This window comes from Crinia signifera, chromosome 3 (assembly GCF_055691185.1).
Source record: "Crinia signifera chromosome 3, ASM5569118v1, whole genome shotgun sequence".
NCBI lineage: Eukaryota > Metazoa > Chordata > Amphibia > Anura > Myobatrachidae > Crinia > Crinia signifera.
In genome coordinates, this window is record NC_139219.1 from 251,884,300 (window position 1) to 251,908,843 (window position 24,544).

Consider the following 24,544-nt stretch of genomic DNA (forward strand, 5'->3'; position numbering starts at 1 on the left):
GACCATAGCCATGTCAGTGTTTTGCATGTGCCATTTAATCCTGGGGCTGCTGCGAATTTAGGGGGGGGGGGGTGCCGCGAATCGCGGGAGGGGGGTCGCAGGGGGGGTGCCGCCAATCGTGCAAGGGGGGGTCGCGGGGGGGTTCTTTTTGCCGCGAATCGCGGGAGGGAGGTCGCGGTGGGGGTGTTTTTTCCGCGAATCGGGGGGGGGGTCACGGGGGAGGGTTTGCCGCGATTCGCAGGAGGGGGGGGGTCGCTGGGTGGTGGTTATGCCGCGAATTGCGGGAGGGGTCGTGGGGGGTTCTTTTTGCAGCGAATCGCGGGAGGGGGGGTCGCGGGGGTGTTTTTGCTGCGAATCGCGGTAGGGGGGTTTGCGGGGGAGCGGGTGTTTTTGCCGCGAATCGCGGGAGGGGTGTCGGGGGGGGAGGTTTTGCCGCAAATCGCGGGAGGGGGGCGCTCACCTGGTGGCTGTGGAGTAGCAGTGCTGGGCAACATGGGAAGGCAGTGGGTGTCTGGCACTGTCTGTGGGCTCACTTGGCTGGTTCTCTGTCACATACCTCCCAACATGACCCTCTCCAGGAGGGACACAATGCTCTGTTTCTAGACTTCCCCTTAATGTATGATTGCCATCACCTGTTTTAAACAGGTTAATTTCTCAGAAAGGTGTTCAGCACAGATGAAGGCAATCACACATTAAGAGAAAAGTCCAGGAACACTTTGAGTGACAGATGTAGCCAAATATATAGGAGATATTCAATTTGAGTGATGAATAAAAACACATAATCCTATTAAAAATGAATGCATACATACATTTCATAAGGACCTCCTCCGTATCATCTCTGGGATAATCAAAATGACAGATGTGTCAGAAAATCCATCCTATGATGGTACTGCGGTGGGCTATACTTAGATATAAGTCTGCGGTACCACCGCAGAAGGCATTAGGGGTTCAGGTCCCGGATGAAGTGCAAGTGCATCCAAAAAAACCAAAAGCCTCCAAGGTGCTAATTCCCAAAGTGCATCGGCATGAATAAAGTCCAAAATAGCAGCAACGCATTTTGCAGAACAAAAGTCTCCTTCCTCAGGCTGGATCTTTTATGAAGGTTGCGTTAAGCTAATCATTTTGCGTGTACATGTCTCTGCTATAGGAGGTGGTATACCTTCTTTATGATTAAGCAGGCGGCACCTTCATAATTTATTGCGCTACCCATCCACAGCTATCCTGGGACTTTTATATTATAAAGCACGGAAATGGCACCAATGAACCAATTTGAATGTATATATCTATTATTTCTATTTTTCTCCCCCTGAAAAAGAATATAACAGCTACATAATGTGGGGTAAGGTGCAATTACGGAGATTTCTGGACTCTTCAGGGAGTAAGGGAGATTGCTACTATTTCAGGGAGTCTCCCAAACAATCAGGGAGAGCTGGAAAGAGTGCCAGATTATTATGACCACTTGACACTTATATGCAGATCGGCCATAACTTCACGTTGTTGCTGCTAGAGGGCGAGATAGCTATAAAAAGGGAATGCAGGGGACTTCCAGTGGGCGGGGCACCTAGAGCGGCCACATTTTAAAGGGGCTCCCTTCTTCTGCAGAGAGAATCCTCTGACATCGCATCCCCATCACAGAATTTTTACACAAAACCATCCCCACTGTGTGCACCTTATCAAGAGGAGTGCAGGGGTACTACTCCGGAGCCGAAAACCTAAAATACACCGGAGTCTGGCCTTCAGGGAGGAAGGCTTGCATGACCGCCCGCACCTGGGCGCGAAACCCGGCGCCAATCCAGAAACGCAGCATGGGATCAATGGCCAATAGGCCCTAATAGACTTCCACTGGAGGACCTTTCTACCTGACAGCAGGGACAGAGTGTCCACACAGGGAGCTTCCCTGACGTGCCGCGGAGTGGAGCTGACCGGCTGGACACCCGGAGGGGACGCCGGTGGTGGTACTGGAATGAGCGGACATCCTTGGACAGCAGTGAGGACCCCCCCGCTGACACTTAACAGTGCACCGACCCGACACGGACCAACACCTCACCGGCGGCTTCATCACGTGGTTCTCCCGGCTGGAAGAGAGCGCGTCACCAGAGGGTGCTGGAGGCCGCGTGCGGTGAACCTGGGGACTCTCACCTCTTCCCTGGCTCTGCTGGACGGAGCGGGACCCAAGTACCAGCTGGGACGGTCGGGGTGAGGGAAAGACTGCCTACTGTAGTGCTGCAAAGTGCCCGATAAGCCCGGTGAGTCACACAACCTCTAGCCGCTATCATAGCTGGGGGAATTGGGCCCCTCTAGAGACCTTCCCCTTCCCCGCTTAAGGGGATTTGATCCCTACCACAGGGGACTAACACTATAGCCCGGGCAGCAGCTAGTACTAGGACCACGGGAACCTGCTCCACCATACTTAGATCAGCTGGAGGACCAGAGGCAGTGGAAGAGACTAGCTGGGGCAGACATCGACCAGGGGCATCATTATCCCCAAAATAAATAACTCTTGCCAGGGGTGGACTGCCTGTGCACCCTGTCAGCTCTCCACCAAACTCCACTATTGGGGGAAAAGTGCTTCATTCCCTGTACTGACTGGATTCTCTGTGGGCAGATTTGGGGAAAGAAGGAACTGGTTACACCCCACCTACTGAACCCCACAGACTAACGTGTACAGGTTGCTTTATTGAGAACCGCCTGCCATGTACCACATGCCTGCTTCCCAGTGACCATCTTTCGTGGTGAAAAAACCAGCCCACCCCATCACCTGCTGTCGGATCTACAGTGCACATTTGCTCATCGTGAGTTCATACTGTCCTACTAGTGGGAGTGCTGCCTGGTTGAGGTTCCTCCGCTCTCCACAAACTCCTACTGCCTGCCATTTTGATCAACCCCACTTGGCTGTGACCTTCTTGGCCCTGTGGTCTTCTAGAGTTGGCCACACTGCACCCAAGATCTGATTAGTCTGGACTGGATATCACATAAGTGATCCATAGGGCATTCCTCCAGACATTGTCAGAGAGATGGCCACATATGCAGTTATGGATACTACTGACTTTGCTAACCAGCTCACCATAGAGTTCTCACATATTCTATTGCCTCACATTGACAGAAAAATTAACCAAATAATGCATCTCCTGGATAGAGTACAGGCTCCCTTAGCTGACCACTCACTTTGTCCGGATACAGCTACTTTGACACAGAGTGTCTCAGAGATTGATGATACGCTTGTAACTCGATCTTCTTGTTTAAATGAACCTACTTTGTCCCAGAATGTCCCTGAGATTGATGACTTTGTTGATCTTGATTTGACACTTACTCCTTATGCATGTGCCAATGTTGGGTTAAATTCTGTTGTTTTCCCGGTACTAGACAACAAGGCACACCCTTTGCCTCCAGAAGTGAACATGTGCTACAATTTGCAAATTATCACAGTAATATCACCTTCATGTGCATTATCCCAAAAGTTAACGTTTGGTATTTTTCCATCTGCCGTAGTCCCACTTGGGTTTCGGTCCGGTCCAAATGTTACTAAAATGTCCACACTGCTTCTTTGGCAATCATTCTTACTAATGTATGGTATATCCCCCCCCCACACAGAGTCTGTTATGTCGGTGTTGCGAAGCCCCATAGGTTCAGTGACATAAATGTTATGCTATGAATACGTATACTTGTTATTCTGGTTTTGACTACTATCAGTCATTGACAATGTTTTCTCAGGTATCTAACTGAATCTATATTGTCATTTAATACACACATTCTTTATTTGAAGTACCTTTGACAGAATATTACCAAATTATTTTTACGTCTGTCCTTTTTGCCTTCTCCCTTCCTGGCCCCTTATCTACAGTTTAGGTTAATTATTTTTAATTAATATTTGGTTTAGTTCCCCCCTCCCCTTTTTATTTATCTATATATAACTAAACTGTTCAATTTCTTTTAGACATATCTGTGGTCATGATGTAAAGCCCAATATCCATTGCCCCTATACTGCTATAATATCTATTCATATAATTCTCAGTATGGTCTTATAGTGTTACTTAATATTTTTACAATTTCTTGTACGAGATAGCTTACCTGGTTATGACCACTTGTGATTGTTGTTATACATATATGTCAGTGATTGTCCATTATTATTCATTATTGATGTTCATCTAAAAATCGTAGACTCTATGGACTATCTGCAGACATGCTATGAGGCCCATAAATCCGGACTCCCATTTCGCTATGATTCTTTTTCTATAAAAATGTTCTATTCCCCCCCCCCCCCCCCTATACATCACACACACACTTACTAATCCTAAATATTTACGTAAAATAGCTAGATTATTTTGATATTATTTGGATTTTAGCTCCCAGTTGGGATTACTGTAACTAATATTTTCCTTAATTGCCCCATTGCAGTAGGTTAGAAATAATCTGCAATAGTTTTGTTTTTCTACCTTCATTTCGATATGCTCAATTTACCTACAGCTGTTTATTACAAGTATTTAGACTTAAGTAACTTAAAACTTTACCATTTTACAGACACAACATGGGCCGTTGAGAAAACGGTCCCTGTTTAATTGTATCGGTTAGGAAAAATAAGGAAAATATGGCGAGGAAGTTCTGCGTCATTGTAATGATATTTACTAAAACATTTTGGTACTTGTTTCCTATCTGGGCGCCCAGGTTTTCTACGTACGGCACCGTAATGAAATCGGATCGCATCGCATCGTACACATACACGATATTGAACGATGCGATGCGATGCGATCCGATTCGATTTCCCATAGGAAACAATGTGAAATGGCTCAATTTAGCCAAATTATCATAGGAACAATAGTAAATGGGCCAAAAACACCCCTGAACATTGAAATGTCCCCCCAAAAGTAGTTGACGCCACCCCGCCATCAACGTGAACCCGAAGCGTGGCGAGCGCAGCGAGCCCGCGAGGGGCGGCGGTACGCGTCCTCCGACCTTTTCATGCCCTACTATCCACTAGGGCGTGGAGTGAGAATAGAATAGTGTGGCGAGCGCAGCGAGCCCGAAGCGTGGCGAGCGCAGCGAGCCCCGCGAGGGGACGCGGATACCTTCACAGTTATACGCGTCCCCTCGCGGGCTTCCCAGGTGTCCATGGCGACGCGGACACCTGGGAAGCCCGCGAAGGGACGCGTTTACCTGTGAAGGTATCCGCGTCCCCTCGCGGGGCTCGCTGCGCTCGCCACGCTTCGAGCTCGGTGGCTCGCTGCGCTCGCCACACTATTCTATTCTCACTCCACGCCCTAGTGGATAGTAGGGCATGAAAAGGTCGGAGGACGCGTACCGCCGCCCCTCGCGGGCTCGCTGCGCTCGCCACGCTTCGGGTTCACGTTAATGGCGGTGTGGCGTCAACTACTTTTGGGGGGACATTCCACTGCTCTGTGGGTTTTTTTGGGGTTTCTGGCCCATTTACCATTCTTCCCTATGCTGATTTGGGTAAATTGATCCATTTAACATTGTTTCCTATGGGAAATCGAATCGGATCGCATCGCATCGCATCGTTCAATATCGTGTATGTATACGATGCGATGTGATCAGATTTCTCTACGGAGAATAGCATGGTGCGCAATTAACTTAGCGGGCGCCCAGATAGGAAACAAGTACCAACATTTTACTTCCTGTCTAATTTCTCTGGAAATGAATACCTTAAATTTAGCATAAGCCATATAGTTGTTGAATCATACCACATGTCTGATGTTACAATTACATTGTTTGAATATAGGTATGTACTATTATTGTCTGTTCATATTTTGCTATGAATTCTATGTATGGCTCATTTTGATGCAGAAGCTTCAATAAAAAAGTATTAAAAAAAAAAAAATGAATGCAGAACAAGAGAAGCATCAATTCCACTGTGTTGCTTGCGAAGAAATATTAGAACCAGTATCAGCAAAACGGCTACACTTGTGAAGTGTTCGAGAGCAGCAGTTTATTAATGTTTACAGAGAGTGGACTACCAAGCAGAAAACCGGGTCTCAATGTCAGGCTTAGGTCATCACAGGCTACTGAATGCTCTATCTGAAAGGAGACTTACCAGAGTTGTCCAGTCCAACAGAAGAGCAGTAGTACATCAAATTGCGGGGAATCTTAATCAAGGAGCAACTGCGAAGGTCTCTGAATGAACTGTTCACCGCACATTACACCGTATGGGCTATGGAAGCTGATGACCTGTTCGAAATCCTTTACTGTCTGCCTTGAACAAGAGCAGACGTTTTCAGTTTGCAAAGGAGCAGAAGGATTGGACAGTAGATGACTGGAAAAGGGTCATGTGGTCTGATGAATCGTGTTTTCAATTACAGCATGCAGATGGCAGGGTGCGAATATGGAGAAAACAGCCCGAAAGCATGGACCCCAAATGCATTGCCGCAACACTTCAAGCTGGTGGAGGCAATATTATGGTTTGGGGGGATGTTTTCCTGGCATTGTATGGGTCCTTCGATTCCTGTGGAACAATGCTCCCTGTCATAAAGCTGGCATTGTCCTCAGATGGTTTGAAGAGCATGATGGAGAGTTTACCTTGCTTAGTTGGCCTGCACAATCGCCAGATCTCAATGCAATTGAGAATCTATGGGATGAGATCGAACGGGCCATCAGGCAGCTGGATCCAGTAACATCAAATCTTAAGGAATTGGAAAGTGCAGTTCATCGGATATGGTCTCAAATTCCTCATACCACCTACCAAAATCTCATAGAGTCCATGCCAAGAAGAATCCGTGCAGTATTAAGGGCAAAATGTGGTCCAACATTGTATTGAGGGGGTGGTCATAATAACTCCTTTAATGTCATTTAAGTATCTTGTCTTGCAAAGCCTGCAAAAATATGCTTAAAGAAAGCTCTGATCCACCCAGCTAAACCATGAAGAGATGTACTCCTGCAGATGTCACCATTCCATTTTAAATAGATATATATTGACATAATTACTGTATGACTTCACAGAATACACTTATGATGATTATTATTATTCAAGTAATGCCAACATATGTGGATTATTTCTGAGGTCTGTAGAATAGGTCTTGGATGAAAATGATACATTATGCAATATACAGTTAAAAACAAAAGTAAGTATGGGAGCATAATTATCTTGCAATTGATCCTGCAATTAATGATCGGTTTAGAGCCTTCTGTAGTGAATTGCTTTCACTCTGATTAGTCAGTGCTTCTGAATTAACCGAGCAATCCAGATATAATGTTATTAAACAGAGCCCTCGTTCCACTTTTCAAATGAAACATAAAAAAACAGACAGAAAAAAAAGGTAATGGACCTGTACAATGTAACAATGTAAATGATAAAGTATGCTTGTCAGACATCTGCATCACTAGAAAGCATTGTTCTTAATATCCCATGCGTTTCCTCCTTTTTTTTTTTACAGTATATAGGACTTCTTCAGGGATTTTTATGTTTTGTTTTAAGGAGGAGAATTTGGATGCCTTGGAATCTCTACAAGTGGCCAGCTGATATCCCAGAAATGTTGATTTCCCCAAATATAAGGGTTTAGGAAGCACCATTTTTTTATATCTTTGGCTTTTGTGTTGCACAATGTGATAATTACACTTGCTCTGATATAGGACTTATAGACCTAAAATAGAAATGAGAACTAAGGATCAAATAGGGTAGAGGTTACTAACAGGTTAAAATCAAGGGCAGACAGTAGTATGTGTGTGTATGCACATAAGTGTCTGCCAGAATGTCCTCTATTATGATTAGCCATGGATCCTGTTTGCCAGAACATTTCCATCCAAGACAGGATAGTTTTGTTTTGTGGTGCAGGTCTCTGGGAATTTTTCAGGAACCCAGTTGTTACAGTTGCCAGGGAAGAACCGGCATTCCAACCTGTAACTTCAGATATAATGTTACCCCACACCATGCTCCCATGTGGAGTACTATGGCATACCGGCTCTCCTGTAACACATAAGAAACAGGAGATACACATACAAGTTTTACTTACCTTTTTTTGAACACCCTATGGGCCTTATTTTGGTTGCCTCACTCCCCCCGTACGTTTGCATAGAGGAGCGATATTTTTGTTCTGTGTATGCACATTTCTGCGCATGTGCATACACTCGGTGCAAGCGGGCATGGCAAACTGCTAGTTCACCGTCCCATTTGCACCTACCAGAGCGGGTGTGGGGCGTGGGGTGGCGGCGACGGGTTGCGCCCATGAAACGCCCAGCTTTTCATGGGTGGTCTCATGAAAACGCTGGTTGTTCCCATGGAAATTAGGCAGTGACACAGCTGCTGGGGGCGGCCAGCTGACATCACCGGATTTCAGCTGCCCACCCTCTTCCCATACAGGGAGCATGAAAAGGTAAGGCATCAGGTAGTGTTGTCGTTATGCGTGCTCCTTCCAAATCATTCATACCCCATATAGAAGGCCCAGCAGCCATTCAAACATTACTGGATTGCAATATTTTATACGAGGGTCCAGACCTTACTTTATTTATTTATTTATTGCTTTCTTTATGAAACTGTTTTGAATAGAAATTATTTATATTTCGATGGTCGCTACTATGTGCAACTCTACATACTATAAGAGAAGGTACATACCCAAATTGTGAATAATGGTATAAAATTCACAGGATGTCTGATAGCAAATAAAATTCCTTAAAAAACAAAAAGAAATATAAATGCATATTGCTTTTTAGATTTGAAGAAATGTTATTGGCTATCGGACAACCTGACAGGTTTATACCATTGTCCATAATTTGGGTATGTACCTTCTCATATTATAGTAAGTACCCATTTAAGATGTATTGTTTGTGCTCTGAATTTATACATGTCCTTCTAAGCCACCTAAGCTTACCCCTGATGAAGTCTTAAGACGAAACACGTTGGATTTTGTCAATTCAGCTGCATCCAATATGGAATCATGTCATACTTACCTGTGATCATGGAAATGTACTGATGTTGGACATCTTGATGAATGATCTCCACATTCTGATTGCCTTTTATGTGATTTTGGAATAAATAGTATTTGAAATTCTGTATAGTTTGTAAAAGGATTGTATTAAGACATAATTGGTTAAAGCAAGCTGCACTATCATTGGTCAATGGACCTTGGTGACTAGTCTAATTACATTTTATTTTAAACATCATATTGAAAATGTATTATAATAGCATTATTAAATCCTTCATTTAAAATGTTAGATTGAAATGTAATATAACATAAATGTCAGATTATTTTATTATATGAATCAATTTACCACCTTGCCACCGATAGGGTATACTGCTCCAGACTCCAAGTCCAAGTACGACATATAGCTAGCTGTCCCACAGATTGGGAGTTAGCTCACATTATACTATCATTCTGAGTCTGATTTTACATTCTTCCAAGATAACTTCACTGATGTGAGCTCAGTCATTAAATATTTGGAACTGAGCTGGATTCCATTCTCCGTTCAATCCATGCTATGCAGTAAAGATACAGTGCATCCAATAAAAACAGACCAGGAATGGTGATAATGTCTTTCTTACCATCGCCAGAGCCTTTGCTGCACTTAAAGGGTTAATGCGAGCCAGAAATAATGAATATATCAGACACCACAGAATTAAAATAAATAATTATCTCTGGACTGCGGCACCAAACCACAGTCTCTCTCAGGACAAAGTAATAATACAGTCATGAGTATGATTTCACTGCACTGTTATTTACAATGAAACCCAACATTCAGTGAGGTCTTTGTATTTTTCAGCAAATATAGAAGCAGATTTGTTTTCTTAACCATGCCGTTTATCTATTCCTAAGTTATTTATTACAACAATCATAGAGGTGGGGGATATTCATTTTGTGGTTACGTCAGATTACCCATATGGCAAAGCTTAAGCACATCTTGTCTTGACAGAAGACTGCTTATTAAATAAGTTGGTCATTTATGCCTTTATTTATATTATTCTACATAAGTGTAATACGTAACTTAAACATCAGACCAGAATCCTATAAGAAAGATATTTGATTACCAAGAACATTACGATGCCTACTGTAGAGCAAACCACTACGTGACCTTTCTGACCTTTGTTCTACCACAAGGTCTCCATTCTCCACAGATTACCTAACCCAATTACCGTTAACTCTTCCATCAGCCTCAAGCCGCACACATAATGCTTATGCTCGACCCAAATAATATCCAATTGCCAATACCACAGAACAGATCTATTAGCTCATCTTCTCTGCCACCAACCATAATTACCATTCCTTGTCATGCTGTCATGCTTGTTATGGCTGAGATGGTCATTATTGGCTTATACTTGGACAGAGAGAAGGGATGAGACTGATTATGTTAGTTTATAGTTAGTTTAGTTTATATGGGACTGGATGAGACAACTAGTATTATAGCTGACACTTGGCTTTGTGCAAATTGTTGTTGTTTGAAAATGTTCCATGTGCACTAATGTTGGTAGTGTGTGGAAAAATCCTTATTCCAATCAATTGGTTGCAGATTTATTATTTTGCTTTCTTCAGACACAGAAGCATAATGTGTACTGTCCCTCTCTCTTTCTTTGTTTAGAACTAGGGGTGTGCACCCAGACATTTTCGGGGTTTGTGTTTTGGATCTGGATCTCCTTCGTGTTTTAGATCTGGATTGGTATTGACAAAACCACCCTTGTGGGCAGGGCCGCTGAGAGGGGGGGGCGGGTACTAATTACCCAGGCCCGACCTTGGTGGAGGGGCTCAGCGGGGGCCCTGGTCCGACCCCCTTCTTCCCCCTCCATCCCTCCCAGGTAGCAGCAGCACACACCTTCAGCATGTGCCTGACAGCAGGCTCAGCATGAGCGTCTCACTGGAATTGTGAGAGCTCATGCTGAGCCTGCTGTCAGCACAGCACATGCTGTAGGTGTGTGGTGCTGCTGCTGCTAAAGGGGGGTTACAATAACACTCCCACCTCAACTTTGGAGTGTTTTCTCACCCCCTAAACAATTTAGGGGCATGGCCAAATCGTAGGAGGTGGTCACGTCTCCTGCAATTAGGCCACACACCCCACATTTTACCGGGACCCTGTTTGTGGGTTTTGGTTTTGATTTTGGATCTGTGTTTCTTTCTAAAAAAATCATAAAATAGCTAAAATCACAGAATTTTTATTTTGTTCTTACAGTATTATTAACATCATTAACAGTAATTTCCACTCATTTCCAGTCTATTCTGAACACCTCACATCTCACAATATTGTTATCAGGCCACAAAGTTGCACCGCGGTAGCTGGATGACTAAGCTAAGCAACAGAAGTCTGCGCACAAACAGTTGACTGATACAGCACACTTAGCAGCACCCCTGGAATGATACAGCACACTTAGTAGCACCCCTGCACTGATACAGCACACTTAGCAGCACCCCTGGAATGATACAGCACACTTAGTAGCACCCCTGGACTGATAGAGTGCACTTAGCAGCACCCATTGACTGACATAGCACACTTAGCAGCACCCCTGGACTGACACAGCACACTTAGCGGTACCCCTGGACTGATAAGGCACACTTAGCGGCACCCCTGGATTGATACAGGACACTTAGTAGCACCCTATGACTGATACAGCACACTGTAGGAACAGCAGGAGGCCCATAGCCAGCAGGTGTGCAGGAGTCCTTTCTGCGGCAGTTAACCAGGGGACCTGGAGGATTGGCTGCAGTGACGACCTCGGGTGCAGGAGGCTTGGCGGCAGCAATGATCCGGGGAATGGCTTGGCGGGAGCGCAGGAGTCGCAGCGGCAGAGGTGACCAGGGGAGCAAGAGGCCTGGCGGCAGCAGTGCGGTGGCACAGGAAACGCTGAAGTGGCTTCGGTGACCAGGAGAACAATAGACCCGGCAGCAGAGGTGAGCCGGGGATCAGAATACGCAGCAGGCAGCGGGTCCCCTGAGGGCGATGCACAGGTCTTACTCAGGTGAAGCAGGTGCCCGGTGTTGGGGGGAGAGGGGAGCCAAGGTACCCTCTGGTGGTGGAGGAGGGGTTAAATTAGCAAGTAAAAGATGCCTGGCTCTCCCTCTCATCTTTGCTTTCACCTCATTTCTACCTCCCTGCCTCTCTCAACCGCCAACCCTTTCTCTTAGTCCCCTGCTCACTCTCTCTCCCTCCCACCCATACTTACCCCACCTCCTCCTCTCCCATGATCACCTTCTCCTTCCCTCTCTCCTGTTGTCCCCTGCTCTCTCCCCTTTTTTTCTCCCTTGTGTGCTCCTCCACCCCCTCCATCTCTCCCCTGCGCTCCCTTGCTCTTTATCTCCCTCATGTGCTCTCCCCAACACCTCCCTCTCTAACCCTCTCCCCCTGCTCTCTCCTTTTTGTTTTTCTCCTTCCCATGCTTCCTCACCCCCACCCTCTCTCCTCTGCTCTCTCCCTGTTTCTATCAACCCTCTGTCACTCCACCTCCATCTCTTTCACTTATCTTTTCATCTTTCTCTCACCCTCTTTTTCTCCTCTTTCTCCCCCCCCCCCCTATCTCTCTATATGGCACTGTCTCTCTCTCTCTTTCTCTGAGACCATCTGTCCTTCCCTGTCTCTCTTGCACCCCCTCTCTCTCCTCCAACCCTGTCTCTCTCCTCCTTTTCTCTCTTTCCCTCTTTTTGCGTGAAGAACTCTCTCCTGACCACCCTTCTATCCCTCTCTTCTTGGGCCAGATGCACTAAGCTTCAAAAGTGATAAAATGGAGAGTTATAAACAAACAACCAATCAGCTCCTGCCTGGCATTTTTCAAACACAGCCTGTGACATGGCAGGTAGGAGCTAATTGTCTGGCTGTTTATCACTCTCCATCACTTTTGAAGCTTAGTGCATCTGGCCCATTACCAGATACACTCTTCATTCACTCTTTCTGGTGTGTGTGTGTGTGTGTGTGTCTGTGTGTGTGTGTGTGTGTGTGTGTGTATGTGTGTGTGTGTGTGTGTGTGTGTGGTCCTTTCAGGATTTTGCTATGGGGCCCACAAGGTTCAAGTTACGCCCATGCCTGGATTGATATGGCACACTTAGTAGCACCCCATGACTCATACAGCACACTTAGTAGCAGGGCTATTTTTCTGCAGGCTCCAGCAGGAACTGTGGCCCTTATTCTAGTTCACTCTTTCTGACAAAATATTTCTTAGATGGACAAAACCATTTGCACTGCAGGTGAGGCAGGTGTAAAACCCCACCCAAATCTAATTATCTCTGCACAAGTAACACCTGCCTCACCTGCAGTGCACATGGTTTTGTCTATCTAAGAAATATTTTGTCAGAAAGAGTGAACTAGAATAAGGGCCACAGTTCCTACTGGAGCCTGCAGAAAAATAGCCCTGCTTAGTAGCACCCCTGTACTGATACAGCACACTTATTAGCACCCCATGACTGATACAGCACACTTAGTAGCACCCCTGCACTGATACAGCACACTTATTTTCACCCCTGCACTGATACAGCACACTTAGTAGCATCCCATGACTGATACAGCACACTTATTTTCACCCCATGACTGATACAGCACACTTAGTAGCACCCCATGACTGATACAGCACACTTAGTAGCACCCCATGACTGATACAGCACACTTAGTAGCACCCCATGACTGATACAGCACACTTAGTAGCACCCCATGACTGATACAGCACACTTAGTAGCACCCCATGACTGATACAGCACACTTATTTTCACCCCTGCACTGATACAGCACACTTAGTAGCACCCCTGCACTGATACAGCACACTTAGTAGCACCCCTGCACTGATACAGCACACTTAGTAGCACCCCATGACTGATACAGCACACTTATTTGCACCCCTGCACTGATACAGCACACTTATTTGCACCCCTGCACTGATACAGCACACTTATTTGCACCTCTACACTGATACAGCACACTTATTTGCACCTCTATGCTGATACAGCACACTTATTAGCACCCATTGACACTGACTTATTATGGCTGCAGATGGCCGAATTCATTATGTTATGTTAGTAGCCTGCCCCAAGCAGGCATCAACACGCCTGCGTGTGCAGGGGTACGCCCAGTGTTTTTATGGGTATGCCCATAAAATGCTGGTTGTTCCCTTGCTCCAGCTCCTACCCATCCCCTTCCCTCCCCTCACTGAATGAACGCTTCAGCGAGTGTGAAACTCACCAAAGGTGTTCGCACAGGGGGATTGCACATGCGCATATTCACACATGCGCAGGCCCCCACCATCGGTCGGGGGACCGAATTCGGATACAGAGGTACAGAGGCTGCTGTTATTCTTGCGTGATGATGATATAGTAGATTTTATTTTTCTTTGTTCCACTATAAGAAAACTTTATAAAATAGTTGTCTCTCAACTAGATGGCGCTATAAACAGTAACCATGGATTTTTAAACCATTAGGTTAAAATCTCATATTTCCTATACTTATACCTAGCCTCCCGGAATGGCTGAGAGGGTCCCAAAAATGGTGTCCCCCTCCTTGTCAACCGGAAGGGTGGGCAAGCCTCCTGCATTTAACAGGTCCCTCACATCAGCCCCCACACCCCCTGAGGTTAAAATGATGCAAGTTGCATCATTTAGTACTGCCTCAAAGAGCCGCAAATCACAGCATTTACTGGAATGGGGGTGGGGCTTAATGACAGCAATCCCCACCCCTGGATAAGCTGCAAAGAGTCTCCAATCCAATCTCCAAGACACTTAAGGTAGGCAATTATGATATATCCCAGTTGTTTACATTTAATATACACAATCACCTCCGCTCCAGCTGCCAGTCACAGCAGTGACCACAGGCGGCAGGCTCGGGGATGTTTGCGGCGGCTCGGGAGGACTCAGGCGCCTGAACTCCTGAGTGCTCCCGAGTCCCCCCGAGCCATCCCGAACATCCCCGAGCCTGCTGCCTTTGTCACTGCTGTGAAGTGAATGGTGGCTGGAGGCTGGGGAAGGGGCAGGATCGTACAATCGCCGGAGCGGAGGTGATGGGGGGGATGACAGAAGGGGGGGAGCTACAGGGGGGCCCTAGAGGTGGAGGCACCACTGGTGCACACCTACTGCAGCATAGTGGAATGCCTCTGAAATTTTCCGGGACAGCCCACTGTGGCAGCGCAGCTGAGCCCGGAAAATTTCCAGGTATACCACCCAAAGGGTTAAAGTATGGTAGTTTGCCGGATATTTTTGAAATATGATGGCCTTAACTTGCACAGCTTGATATATATAGGCATTTTTAAAAAAAATGTGTTTTTATATAAGTAACATTCAATTAAACAAATTGAAATATTAATACGTAGGTGTATTTGGGTGTGGATCGTAATTGTCGACCCGACTTAGGTCGACAGTCATTAGGTCGACACCATTGGGTTGACAGGCAACTAGGTCGATAGGGTTCTAGATCAACATGGGTGAAGGTCGACAGGTGTCTAGGTCAACATGGGTTTAGGTCGACAAATGCGTTAGGTCACGGGTGTCAAACACAAGGCCCGCGGGCCAAATCCGGCCCACCAGACCTCGTCATGTGGCCCGCGTGAGGAGATAGCACGCAGGGGCAGTGTGTCTAAAACAGGAGTGCTGCAGGCCGCGTCCACGTCTGTGGCCTCCTTACCTGTTCCTCCACTGTCGGCGGCCATATTCCAGTAGGCACATATGTATGCGGCTACAGAAACATGGCCGCCGGCCTCCACGGCTACGTGGAGGAGGGCGTTTGCCTGTTCCCTCTGATGCCCGGTAGTGACAGACACTGGGTGGGGACGTCATTATGATGACGCCGCCCGCCCATGCGTCTGTAGAGAAGTAGGAGCAGGCAGGGAAGCTGGACCGGGAGTCGGGGACAGTGTGGCCGCAGCAAGCAGTGAAGAAAAGCTGGAAGCCGCAGCAGCTGCAGTGAGGATGAGGATCACACTCACAATAAAAAAAATATATATATATCTGCTGTTTCCTGAGGGGTCCCCATGTATAATAATGCCATGACACCACAGGATGCTCCTCCTGTATAATCATTTATGTGTCATGGCATTAATTGTATTATATTATACAGGGGGAGCAGTCTGTGGTGTCATGGCATTATTATTATTATTATACAGGGGGAGCAGCCTGTGGTGTCATGGCATTCATTTTATTTTATACAGGGGGAGCAGCCTGTGGTGTCATGGCATTATAATTATACAGGAGGACCTACAGATACAACCGGCCCATTGAGGGTAACTAAACTGCTGATGCGGCCCCCGATGAATTTGAGTTTGACACCCCTGCATTAGGTGGTCATGGGTTAGGTGGAAATGGGTTTTTCCACTGTTTTTTTTTACCCAAATGTCGACACAGTCGACATGGACACAGTTGGAAGTCAACCAAAGCCCCTGGCATCGCTCACTATTTTATTCTCCCGCCACGCCCTAGTGGATGGTAGGGCATGAAATACCGCCTGTTGGCACATGGTGGCTCAAAAAACAGTGAAAAAAAAAAACATGTCGACCTTGCGACCTGTCGACCTAACCCATGTCAACCTAACACATTTGTCGACCTAAAACCATGTCGACCTTCTCCCATGTCGACCTAGACACCTGTCAACCTTCACCCATGTTGACCTAGAACCCTGTCAACCTTGTTGCCTGTCGACCCAATAGTGTCTACCTAATGACTGTCGACCTAAGTCGGGTAGACAATACGACCGTATCCCGTGTATTTGCATATTATAACGTCAGTAACTATCTGCCTGGCAGAGTGTCTGTGAAATGGGTACTGTGTATGTAAATCCTTACTGCATATTGCGAAGGTTTGCATTTAAAGTATAAAAGTGGTTTCCTACAGGGTATAAATTAATTGCAGCCATCTGCACAGATGAGATTTTGTTGCTGCATGGATCATAAGGCTGTTTAATCTTGGCAATAAAGTTAGAAGTAAGTAATAAATGTAGGAAATCTTCTGACACCTTCTGCTATACAACAACTCACTGCAATAGTTTTGTGTATAGAAATTACTGTAGATGAGGAACATTTTAATGAGCTAATAACATGAGGAGTAATCTCACCTGCATCTGATAGAGTTCGCTGTGGTGTGAATATCGATAGGTGATATGATCTGGCATCATTAGTATCATGGGTTTCCCAAGCCCTCACCTTTTCTAGTGAAGTGACCCACATGTCCTGCCGTGTACCACTGCAGTATGCATGCCGGTAACTCATGTATGCCTGAAAAGGGGGCGTGGTCTATGTAAAACATGGAATGGCATCACAGTAATGCATGTCCCATTTTTGTCTCTATGGGGCATGACCTACGCTCTGTGAGCAGCTGGCATGCCAACAGTACCTCTGTCTCCAAGGGGCCCTAGAGATATCCATATATTGGGACCCAAGACTTCTGTTGCCGGCCTTGCCTGCACTGTTGTACCCACTCCGTATTTTGGGTGGAGTATAATCTGCCGTGTCCGCTTATCACTGTGCAGGTGCGTTCCGGATCTTCCCTGTGGCTCTTGCGCATAGAAGACGCTGCCCGTTGCCATTCCACAGAACCTGCCCGGCCCATTGTGCAGTTCCTACTGTGTGGCATAATGTGAATTTTGGCTAAATCTATGAGGCATAATGTGAATTTTGGTTCAATCCATGTGGCATAACGGGAATTTTGACTCATTCCATCAGAATTTTGTCACAATCCGTGTGGCATCATATGAATTTTGACTTATTCCATGTGAATTTTGGCTCAAACAGTGTAGCATAATGTAAATTTTGGCTCAATCCATGAGGCATAAGGTGATTTTTGGCTCAATCCATGTTCATTTTGGCTTATTTTGTGTAGCATAATGTGAATTTTTACTCATTCTGTCTTGATTTTGGCTCAAGCCGTGTGGCACAATATGAATTTTGGCTCAATCCATGTGGCGCAATATGAATTTTTGGCTCATTCTGTGTGGCAGTGTAATTTTTGGCTCATTCCATGTGGAATATTGTGTAAGGGGCAAGTAAAATTGGGTCTATTATTGTGTTGCATAATGTGTGCAAGAGGTATATGGTGTGGTACACTACACTCAAGGAAATGCCCCTTTTGAGTGGCCACACCTCCTTTTCCAGGGCACATTCTACAGCATTCACTTTTCCAGACCCCCACTTCAAAAACCACTTTAAACACTTGTCCACAATATATGGTGGTCATACAGATAAATGGCGACTGCTATCCACTGGGATAGGGTGGAGCATAATACATGTTCGCACCAGGTGACAAAAATGCTATATTCACCCCTGAAGAGGATGAGATAGATCAGGGCCCTCTCCTCTCTCAGAGGCCATATACTGTAGCTCTTCCTATCTTACCGCAGCAAGCAAGAAATCTGAAACCACAATGTTGTGACCGCTGTGCCATCTGACGCATTCCTTACAGCCAGTGGTGGAACTTGTGAGTGATTGGCCTAGGTACAAAACTATACATTTGGGCCCCCCTCCTCTACTCCAACTCCAGTTCACAATATGCCAAGTAGCAGTGTATGTCAACAGTTGGCCTCTTAGTCCTCACGGGCTCAGGTGCAATGCCCCTTCTGCACCAGACCAGTGGTAGTTCCGTCTCTGCTTAAAGGCACAGCAGACCTTCTACATAGGGCATCGGTATTTATTAATTTACAATGCAAAATAGTCTTCGGCCAAATGGTCCGCCTCTGGGCCAAAACACATATTCATTCAGAGATTTTTTTTATTTATTTTTGAGTAGTTATTTTCTGTAGGTGAAGGACACTGTGTTTGTAGTCCACACACTTTGAATGAATTATCTTACTATCAGGGCCGGATTTGCCACTAGGCCCGTGAGGCACGGGCCTAGGGGCGGCACATTTTAAGGGCGGCAGCCAGCAGGGTTGGTTTTACGGGGGGTAAGCTGTGCAGGTGCACGGAGCGCTGCACGGCCTATCATCCCACAGAAGCAGCATCCCACCTGTCAGCTGTCATCCCACAGAAGCAGCATCCCGCACCTCGGGGTCAGCGGGCTGCAGTGCTGCTTGCTCCTGGGTGTCTCAGTGCTGCCGGGAACTCCGGGATATGCAGAGCTCACTGAGTGTCCGCCTGGGTGCACTATGGGCTGCAACACCCTCCCTCAGCCCTGTTAGGGTGTGTTACCCGGCTCCTAGCTCCCGCCACCACCGCTATTGCCGTCGCCGATGCTGCCGCCACCCGGATATCTCAGCCGTTTCCCTGCCCACCTATGGCTGCTGCTGCGGAGGAAGAGCGCGGAGTCCGGATTGTCGTGCCCGCTTTTGCCGCCGCTGCCGCCCGGATATTTCAGCCCTCTCCCTGCCCGCCAATGACTGCTGCTGCAGAGGAGGAGCACGGTGTCTGGGCTACCGGTGCCCGCCACCGCTGCTATTGCCGCCTCCCAGGTGTCTCAGCCCTCTCTCTGCCTGCCGGTGGCTGCTGCGAAAGAGGAGTGAGGTGTTCTGGAACAGTGGAAGGCGAAGCGGTAACTCTCTTTCCCTCTTGATCTCCCTCCTATTTTAAAAATCCAAAAGGGTCCTCTCTCTTCCTCCGGGGCCAGGGGGCGGCTAAAAATTTGGTGCCTAGGGGCGGCCTGACCCCTAAATCCGGCCCTGCTTACTATACTGTATGTATAATATGCAAATAATAATAAATATAAAAAGGCAGTGTAAGTTCCAGAAAAGACATCCCAAAGACTCTAATAACTAAGTGATGGAAGAATCACAGTACTGCCAGTCAGTGGTACTGTACTGCTGGAATAATCTTTTACTACCCACATAAAACTATCATGTTCATTTGCTACAGTCAGTTTGTTAATATCGCCGATGCCTATAACATGATCTGTGGCCAAATCAACAAGCATCTAAACACTACGGAGGTCATTGAGGTTGACTCGCAAAGCTGCCAGCTAACTAAACGCCACATGCAGGAAGGTCCGCCCGCCGCCTGCAAGCAGATTGCACCCACATGCATGTTAAGGCATGTTTTACATAAACATCCATTGCGGGTGTAAAATCAATTGATGATCACTGACCATTGAATGATTTGTACAGCGCTCGCAGATCTATGGCACTCTCTGGAGTTTTAGATCTGCGGCTCCCTGTACGGCAGCTGACATCTGCTGGACGTTCCCATGGGCGCAGTCGCAGTCGCAAAACATTGATCACTGTTGCGAATTCGCAATGGTGAGTAAGAACCTGAATGACGTCCTATATCCTCTCTGTCTCCTCATAATGACAGGCCAAGACTACAAGCAAGGAAGCAATAACTGCTTAAAGAACAATATTCACTAAGATATGTACTGTATCGATGGTGGACGAAAACATATCAGACAAATGTAGTTAAATATGACGTATGGTTATTTGAACCTTGTTTCATGTAATACAATATAATACATCAGTTATATACTGTACATGCAATGCCTCAATAATAATAAAAAAGATATGTACTGTATCTAGATTTACTAACTCAGGATGGCATGTTACCAGTACACGTTAGGCATCAAGTTTTTTTATACTAATTGTAATAAATATTTGTAGCGAGATAAAATTGTAGGATTTATTTAGTTGGAGAATTGCCATCGGTTGAGTAATATTACGCAGTATTGCTAATCATCTGCTTACAAGCACTACGCCACATCAGCCTGTTAGTCTATTCAGCATATACAGCAGTCTACGCTTATTATGTGATGTGTTATTGGCAGGATCTGCAAAGCTGATTCTTATGAAGCCATTTTTCTCTGGCTATCTGCAAGCACGCAGACTGTGCAGACCCTTGGGATGGCTCTATCTCTGCTTGGGTGACATCCAGAACACTTAGATCTGGCAGCGAGTCAGGCTCTAGTTCCTTCTCACAGGCAGTATACAGTTGTGTCACTAGAGTTCAACTAACCTAAACTAATGACATATTCATCTATAATACTGACCAAACTCACAGTAAATCACCAAATGGAACAGAAAAAATGTCATATTAAGGGTAAAGAGATAAGGTCGCATAAAGGACAGTTGTCACTAATATTGTGTTTCTGAAGCTTTATCAGTGGTTTGCTATATATATATATATATATATATATATATATATATATATATATATATATATATATATATATATATATATATATAGCAAACCACTGATAAAGCTTCATATATATGAAGCTTTATCAGTGGTTTGCTATAAAGCTATATATATATATATATATAAACTGGATGGAGCTTGTTGGAGCAAACAATATATAAGTCGGTGCCCCCGCAGTATACCCGGGATGATCCCGGTGAATGTAGAGACTGGGTGGCGGCGGCACTCGAATGAAATGAAAAGACCAGTACACTGGATATTTATCCCAACGCTTCAAAGCCGGTGTGGCTGGTCTTGAATGACCCCCCCCCCCATTCGCAAATAAAAGTCAGTTTATACCGACTTTTATTTGGCCTGGAAATAAGTGCCCACCCTGTCTGAGAATGGGGTGGGCACTAACATCGTGTGATGCCCCATGCAGGCTTCACCTCGCCTGCATTTGCATGGTGACGCCCACCATTTTTGTGGGTGCACCCACCATTTTTGTGGGCACACCCAGGAAATGCTGGGAGTCCCTGTGTGCTAGCCCCCTGTCCACCCTCTGCCCACCCCGATGTGTGTGAAAGCCTTGGCGACTGTTACAGTTGCTGAAGGTGCAAGCACAGGAGACTGAACATGCGCATAAGTGCACAGGCGCAGTCTTCTAAACATTGGATTGGGTCCAAATTCGTAATAAAACAGAATGAAGCAGAATCACCCCCTTGGTACATTATATTATTGCATTTCACTTAATATGCTGTCCAAATATGACTGTGACTTGCAGCAGGTCTTTCATGGGACCATCATGCATGACCGAGAGCCTGATGACCGTTTATAATAGTGCTCACAACTGCTGAGTTATATTTTACTAGTATAATACAGAGGCATCTTTCTTACCGAAAATTCTGCCACCAACTTCATATCATTTTATTATTATTCCTAAATTGTCCTTAATGCCCTGGTTTATCATTTAGCTGCAGCTCTACACAATGTCACAAAACATTTTAAGTCCATCCTTGATTCTCCAGGCTATCGTGTTTCCTTGACAAAACCCATAGCCAAAAACTCTACTTTTTTTCAGATTGCCTTGTCTTAACTTTCTTAGACTCTGCAGATTCCATGGCTCACAGTGATGAACTCAGCGCTTTCCTTTGTTCTCCAGCTCATTGATATTCTCCCAGGGATGGGAGTGTGGTGCGTTATTTAAACATTAGATAGATGTACAAGTGCAATGAAAAGAATGAGAATGAAATCGATGGAAATTGAATATGAATGAAGGGACTGTAATAGAGGAAGAGAATACGTGTTAATTAAACTGCTAGAATGCTGCTACTATTCACTCTTTACTAACAGGAATACAGCTAAATATAAATCTTTGCTTGTTACTGGTATCCCTGAAAACATGGTCCATAGAAGAGAGCCCCGGCATGTTCTAATTTATACCAATAGGAGATTTGCACAAAACAACCTCTGTCTATTTGCCTGATAAATGACCAAACTCCAAAACTAAAATCTTGTGTTAAACTCCCAATTAGTTAATTAGACTATCCTACATATGACAATGAAAATCCCCAAATTATACGATGGGCAATTTTATAGTCAGAATGTTTCCATGTTGATTTTCTTCTAACTGTGTGTACACACGGTCGATTAGGCTTGCGATTTGATGCGATCATATCGTAACGGGATCGAATTGCATGGCAAGCCATCCAACATGCATGCGATTTGGGCGATATAGTGCAGATCTGCACTATATATAGTCATTGCAGGCCTGTCTATCTGGGTTTCAATTTGTGCTGCCACGGGAGCGCGCATCTGCATGTGATCTGTATGCGATCTGAATGCGATTTTGACTATATAGTCAGAATCTCATGCTGAATGTACTAGGGATGTGCACCGGCCACTTTTCGGGTTTTGGGTTCTGATTACCTTGAGGTTTTGGGTTCTAATGGGTTTTGCCAAAACACCTCCTAATGGTTTGTGTTTGGATTTCTTGGGTTTTGGGTTCTGATTTTTTTAGTTAAAAAAGCATAAAAAATGGCTTTTTTTTTTGCTCCTACGCTATATTAACCTCAATAACATTAATTTCCACTCATTTCCAGTCTATTCTGAACACCTCACACCTCACAATATTGTTTTTAGGGAAAAAGGTTGCACCGAGGTAGCTGGATAACTATGATAAGCCACACAAGTGTGCGGCACAAACACGTGGCTCATGTAAGAGTGGCACTGCAGCGGACGATACGGCAGTACTAGGCACAAGACGGGTAGATACGTCAGCACAAGTTTTATTTTTAATTAAATTATATATAGCAGCCTAGTATGTAGTTGTACTACTAGGTAGGTACACTTAGGCAGTAACACTGCCAGTGGCAACAGTGGACTGAGTACATAATACTGGCAACCTCTATTCACAGTATTCAGTGCAGGCAGCAGGGGCGGATTGGCCCACCGGGACACCGGGCCATTTCCCGGTGGGCCGGCCCCTAAATGACTTGAAGCGGCCGCCTTGTCCTCTGGCAGGGGCCGTGGACTGCCTGACCGCGATGATTAGCGGCCGCGGCCGCAGCACTTTGCCCATAGCAAACATGGCCGCGGCCGGCCGTATCATTGCCAGATGTCAAAATGGCCGCGGGAGGGCTGCTGCGCATGCGCAGCCGTACGCAGCTCCTCCCGCGGCTCTTTGAGTGTATCATGACTCGGAGGTTGCTACTTGCATGATCCCCAGCAGCGGCACAGGAGTTTTTGCGTGCTGGGGATCAACTTCATCTACAGCATGGGCGGCACTGAGGAGTCAGGGTCTGAGGTACTACAAATAACATGGCTATGTGTGGCTGGCACAAGTGAAAAAAAAAATATATATATATATGTATATATATATATATATATATATATATATATATATATATGTGTGTGTATATATACATATATATATATATGTGTATATATATATATATATATATATATGTATGTGTGTGTGTATATATATATATATATATATATATATATATATATATATATGTGTGTGTGAGGGGAATGTGTGCGTAAACAGTGTATGTGCAGGGGGATGTGTGCGTATACAGTTAGGAGTATTCAATGTTTTTTGAGAGTCTGGCTCACCGCTCACTGTTCTGTGTCCCTGTGATCTCGCTGAAGTGCTCACCACTTTTTCTTATCTCCTCATTTCTGACTTCCTCAGTATTCAACGTGTGGCCAGCTCACCGGCCCCTTTTTGCGAACTTAGCATAATTATGCGAGTTCAAATGGGAGAGCTGTAACTGGAGACATCTGTTATCTCCTGCTCTCCACGTGAGCTGGTCAGACTGGGATATTCTCAGCAGCGTGTTCCTCACATTTGTGGACTTTTTTTACAAAGGTTTAGAAAGGTAAATGTTTTGTTCAGTATTTATTTTACAACAAATGGCTGTGTGACTATTTTAATTGGGTTTGTGCAGATGGGTGTATTTTGTTCTGTTTGGCCTTTATCCTTGTGTTGTTTTAGCATTGTTTCTTTGCCCTGTGTTTTTATTTAATTTATTTTATAATTGTTAGTGTGTTTAAAAGCCTGTTTGGGGGTTAGGTGAGAAAGAAGAGAGGAAGCATGGGAAATTACTAGGAGCATTCCAA